This window comes from Cupressus sempervirens, unplaced genomic scaffold (assembly GCF_028749045.1).
Source record: "Cupressus sempervirens isolate cs-2001-9-10 unplaced genomic scaffold, ASM2874904v1 CseChr00s100001_01, whole genome shotgun sequence".
Classification (NCBI taxonomy): domain Eukaryota; kingdom Viridiplantae; phylum Streptophyta; class Pinopsida; order Cupressales; family Cupressaceae; genus Cupressus; species Cupressus sempervirens.
The window spans coordinates 5,219,127-5,224,993 of record NW_028322205.1 but is presented as its reverse complement, the minus strand read 5'-3'; the positions used below and the strand labels follow the sequence as shown (position 1 = coordinate 5,224,993).

The following is a 5,867-nucleotide window of genomic DNA, read 5'->3' as shown; positions in this document are numbered from 1 at the left end:
GGCACGAAGTTGACTAGTTGCAGAAAGTGATAAAATGAGCTTTAATGGATGGTTTAGTGATTCAATTTGATTCTAATCATCTTGAGATGATCAGTGGATCAATCTAAGAATGCAATTGTTCAAAAGTGAACTTTTTTTAGCCAGACCCACTTGGGGCCCAACTAATTTCATCAAAAATAATAAGGCAAGGGGATTAAAAGTATTTTTTAACAAAAGGAGGATTCTTCCCACACAGATACTATATATTTTATTGAGACTGAGTATGACTGAGATGGTAATGTTGTTTCGTCTGAGAGGTATGGTGGAAATGGAAGTTGTTAAGCCTTATCCTACAAGAGATAGAGATCTCTATCAATTCCATGGGAAAGATTATGTAGAATTTTTGAAAGGGATAACTCCAGAGATAATGTAGGACCAAACCAAAGCATTGCAATGGTTTAATGTTGGAGAGGATTGTCTAGTTTTTAATGGGCTATATCAATACTACCAAACAATTGCTGGTGGCTCTATGGGGTGTGCTGTCAACCTTAATTACAAACAATGTGAAATTGCAATTAATTGGGCTAGAGTTCTTCATCATGCAAAAAGGTGTGAGGCATCCTGATTTTTCTATGTAAACGACATTGTTCTATCCATTCTGGAGCTACTAAAATATCATAAGCATGTTTTGTATGTTGATATTGACATTCACCATGGTGATGCAGTCGAAGAGGCTTTTTACACAACTGATAGGGTCATGACTATTTCTTTTCACAAATAGGGAGACTATTTCCTTGGTTCAAGTGATATTTGAGATGTTGGATATGGAAAAGGAAAATACTATCTTGTAAATGTCCCCTTGAATGATGGAATTGATGATGAAGTTTTCTATCTCTATTTAAACCCATTGTTCAACAAGTAATGATAGTCTATGATCCTGAGGTAGTTGTACTTTAATGTGGAGCTGATTCCTCAGCTAGAGATAGACTAGGCCATTTAAATATTTCTATAAAAGGCTATGTAGAGTGTGTGATACATGAGGTCATTCAATGTGCCACTTTTTCTCTCAGGGGGGCATGGGGCGGGGGGGGGGGGGAGGGTGGGTGGATACAAAATCTGAAATGTTTCTCGATGTTGGTAGATATCTATGGAGTTAACAGATTAGAAGGTTCCCATGCATTAGAGAGAATAGGAGCACCATGCAAAAGGGGGATCTTGGAAGAAAACATATACAGGAGGCCAACTAGGACAAACCATTGGAGGACCACGACAAAAGAGAGACTCCACACATAGCAAGACCATGTGAGCACAAGTGACAAGGAAAGAAGAGGTGCAAGAAGAGAACACTGTGTGGTTAGAGGCAAGATAGATTCAAGCAAAGTAGGGAGCCCATGGCTTAGAAGCCCCCACACCATAAAAGATGTTTGACTTTAGAAAAGGGAATTTTATGCCACTAAATCCTTTTGCACTTATTAAGAGTTTAGAAGTCCTCAATGGGCCAACATAGAAGGAGAGAATATTTGAGTCAAGGCAGAGCACCATCTCACACCAAATTTAGAGACAAAGTGCCTACGCTAGACTGAATGAGGCCAAATGTCAGGATACAGGGTAATTTTCAAAATGGGAGCCTCACACTAAGTTAAAAAGGGAGGTGCCATGTGCAAAAAGTGGAAGCTACTAGAGGACCAAGCTCCCAAACATGAAGAAAGAAAAATGCATTCAAATGGAGTATCCATGACAGTGTGAATGTAAGAAGCTGCTAGAAGGGAATAGAGAAATCCACTTGCAAGGGAGCCAGAGGCAACATAAAGAAAGAGATAGGTGAGTTATAAAACAATGCATCAATCAAACACAAAGGGTCAAAGTCATAGGAAACTATAGCAACAGACAAGGGAAACCTCCATCAGCAATACCCCACACAAAGAAGAACTCCATGTATGGAAGCAGGAAATCCATGCCATGAGTAGGGTATGAAAACACATTATCCCACATTCATGCAAAATTGGAGCTTTTAACTATTAAAATACAATTCCACATATTAGGTATACTGACTTAAGAAATGAGCAATTTTGAAGTGCAAGCTTTTAGTGTGGGGCCCAGGGATGCCAGTGATAGCTGGAGGTGACATCAGTCAACCAAATTTTGACCAAGGATAGAGGAATGATGGCATGGCACAAAAAGAAAAGATGAAAAGAGATCATGACATGTGGCACATCTAGCAGTCCTCGCTAGCTTGCTAAGGAGAAGTTGCTCATGTGATAACATAGTGACATAGTGAGGGTAAAGGTGGTGATGACATGTGGTAGTGGGTCCTAGTACCACTAACATGGTAGATGCGAGTTTTGAGCAATAATGAAGCACCATGTGCCAATGAGGTGGTAGTGATGAGGTAGGTGATGACTAGGCAATGACTAGGCAATGAAGGAGCAACCAATCAGCTAATTAGGGGCTACCACCTAGTAGCCCGAGTGACACTTATTATGCCCAGTGAGGAAGAGGATTTTGAATGAAATATTAAATTTTAATATTTTATTTATATTAAGGGCTCTTGTGCATTTTTTTACATAAGTGGGTATTTTCTAAGGTCAAACTTTAGAGAAATTTTAAATTTTTGCAAATTAAGTTGCAAACCTGAGTTTCATACCAGAGAGGGACATTTTTTTCAAATTGACTTTTGAGGGGTTTTTGGTAGGGGAATATAGTGATGTTATATATCACTGGAACCAAGAGAAACTAAATTTTTTGAATATGAAGTTGGTTTTTACACAAAATGCCACTGGTACATGCTATAGGAGGTTTTGTCTCTCTGATTGATTTGTGTGTTTCATTAGGTGTTTTGAGTTGCCAGTTGTAGAAGTCAGTGGAAAAACACCTAAAATGCATTCAGTGACTCTTGTATCAAGTTATTTTAAGGCTTTGTTGTGTTTTGGCTCCAAATTGATAAATTGGCACATATCAGGGTTCAATTATTAGTTATTTGTCTTTCATTGAGATATTTATTGCCTTTGGAAATCAAATGATGAGGATTTGATTTTGCCAGTTGAGGAGAGAAGGTAGAGAGATTCTTTTCATCTTCTTGAGGGACAATTCTAAAGGGACACATGTCAATTGCAAATTCAATCTAGGAATTGCCCTCTTGATATTTATTCTTTCTTCTTCTCTAAAAAATGTTGTTGGTTGGTTTTCATTTTTTCTAGTTCTAGGAGCTTTGCTCAAGCTATGAAAGTCACACACTTAACATTCTCTTTTATATTAAATAGAAGTTTTAAGTTTTATGCAGATAGTGCTTACTTTTTAGGTGATTTCTGTGTCATTTCTATACATCTGTCATGTATTTTGTTTCAAGGAAAACAAATAAAGAGAGAAAAAGAGATTTAAATTTAGCCCAAATCTTGTCTCCTACTCATGGATATGCAATCTTTTCTACTTTGTGAAAAAAGAGCATAAATTAGGTTGCAATTTTCTTAGAATTTTATGTGGTTGAAATGTCTTGCTAGTGGAACAAAGAGACATGTAATTTCTTGGTGTTTATCACAAAGTTTGCAGATTTCATGATGGGATAATTTGAGTATGAGATTCAAATTTGAAGTAGATGTCTATTCACAAGGTGAAAGATAGATCAAGGATCTTGATGTAGAAATATGTCACATATTTCTAGAAGATGTATGGTTGTAATTCATTTAATTACCCAATAAATAAGGCACTGATCAGAGATAGGATCATTAGGTTTTGTTGCTCATACCTAGCTCTTGCTGATATCAAAATATTAAATCATTTTCCCCTTTTATGTTGAAAGTTATTCAAAGATTAACGTGCACTTAGCTTATTAGTTTCATGACTCATCTCCTTAGCTATTTCATCCTTATGAATTAATGGTTAAGTATAGAAGAATTAGGGATTTTTATCTACTATTCTGGATTATGATTATGCTCATTGCACTGGTCACATAATTGGATCCTAAGAGGTTCACCCACCTAGGTTTTGCAGAGCCTAAACTGTAGAAGGAGTGTAGCCTTATAGTTGGCCTAGGTTCTTGGTGAATTGTGTCCATTATTGGAGATATCTATCCATAGACACATTCTTTCCTTGCATACTTGGTTGTTTAAACTCTATTAAATCAGGAGCCAACAATTTTAAAGTAGGAGACTTTTTTTATTGGAAAAGAATCTTTGGACCAAATCCATTCTTTCCTCTACCACTATAATTTTCCAACTACACCCTATAGGATGTATGACCCAAAGGGCTACATGAGAATAATCTAAAAAGAAATTATGAATTATGTGTTTCCAAACTCAAAAAAATTACCACATGAGGATTTGATTCCAAAAAGTGTAGCTGAGGGGGAAGTTAGTGAAAAATTAGCAAAATTTGATGATGTTATAAGGGTAGAAAAGGAGATGATGAGAGTAGACCTAAATTTCAAGGGTTTTATATGGATATCCCTTATCCATAGAGAATAAGGAAGATGGTAAATGTTCATGTTGGGATCATGTCACAAATGCCTACAAGGCCAATTGGAGAAGAAGAAAGGGTAAATCCTGATAGCTTGGAGCCAGATGTAACTTTGGAAATTGAAGAGGATGAACCTACTAAACTACCTTGGGTTTAAAAAAGGACATGACAATGGATGCCTAGAAGAAACCAATAGTTTTCTAATCAAGATTGGATGATAGGATCATCCAAGCTTAGCAATTTATAGAGGATCATGAATTCATCAAATCTATTGAGTTTAAAATCTTCCTCTACAAAAACAAACTAAGTTTACTAGTCTTGAAAATAAAACTAGGAGAATATGATAAAGAGAATCAAGAATTACTTGTAAAGCTTCATGCCTATGACCCAAAGAGTGAGATGATGAATCTTATATAGGCTAGAGACCTAGAACAAAGAAGTGGTATGCTTCCAATGCTTGGCTAGGATCTAAAACAAGCTTTCGTGCTTGAATACATAAGAAGACAAGAGAATGGTATATCTTATGAAGCATATGGAGCTAATGGACATCAGAGGGGATCATGATTTAATATTAATTCCAAGTCTCTATAATGTGGAGCATGGATCTTGCAACAAATAAGCCTAAATTAAGGTATGTGTAGAGAATTGATCAAGGAAATATAATAGTTTGGACTCTGTAGAGTACTTCAAGAACAAAAATTTCCAAGGAAATAAAAAACTTATCATTTATGAATGAGGCTAAAGTGGAGGAAATAGAGACAATAATAGATAAATCATTCCATGACTATATAGATATCATGAAACTCTATGAAGAAAAGATCAGGATGATCCATGTCTATAAATAGAGAATAGAAGAGTTGGAGGCCAAATCTCAAGGATAGAAACTAAAGTTGCATCTTTGAGAGAGAAATTAGCTAGTACGAAGCAAAATAGGGTACAAGGCATCCATGAACAACTAACTATAGTCACAAAAAAAATGTTTACTCAGACTAAAGAGATGGAGATAGAGGAAACTGAACCTAGAAGGATGATCATTTATGCTCCATCTCCACAATAAGGTGGTTAGGTAAGGACATGTGTCCTAAAAAGCATGATAGGCCATAGAGTAGAAACTCTCAAAAATATATCTCAATAGGCTCATGCTCTTTATATCTCTTTACAAGATATTGAGCATATTTGCAATGAAGCACTTGCATTGCTATCACCCACTTTTAATCTGTGGGGGTCATCTGTACAATTCTTAGAGAGGCTAATCATGTTGATGACAAAGAAGCCAGACCTACTTGATAAGATCATCACAGTAAAAGAAGGCCTAGAAATAGTTATATAACTAATAGGATTATTTACTAGAAAGTTGTAGATCATACAAAGTAAGATCAAAATCTTATTGCAATAGATTAAGCCCAACATTCCACCAATTTTAGGTGTTGATAATA

At 36.0% G+C, this 5,867-nt stretch overlaps 1 pseudogene; it reads left to right on the top strand.

Annotated features, from left to right (window-relative positions):
- Nucleotides 1-262: 262 nt before the first annotated feature.
- On the top strand, nucleotides 263-1,099 carry LOC149527883 (histone deacetylase 19 pseudogene; annotated as a pseudogene).
- Nucleotides 1,100-5,867: the final 4,768 nt, after the last annotated feature.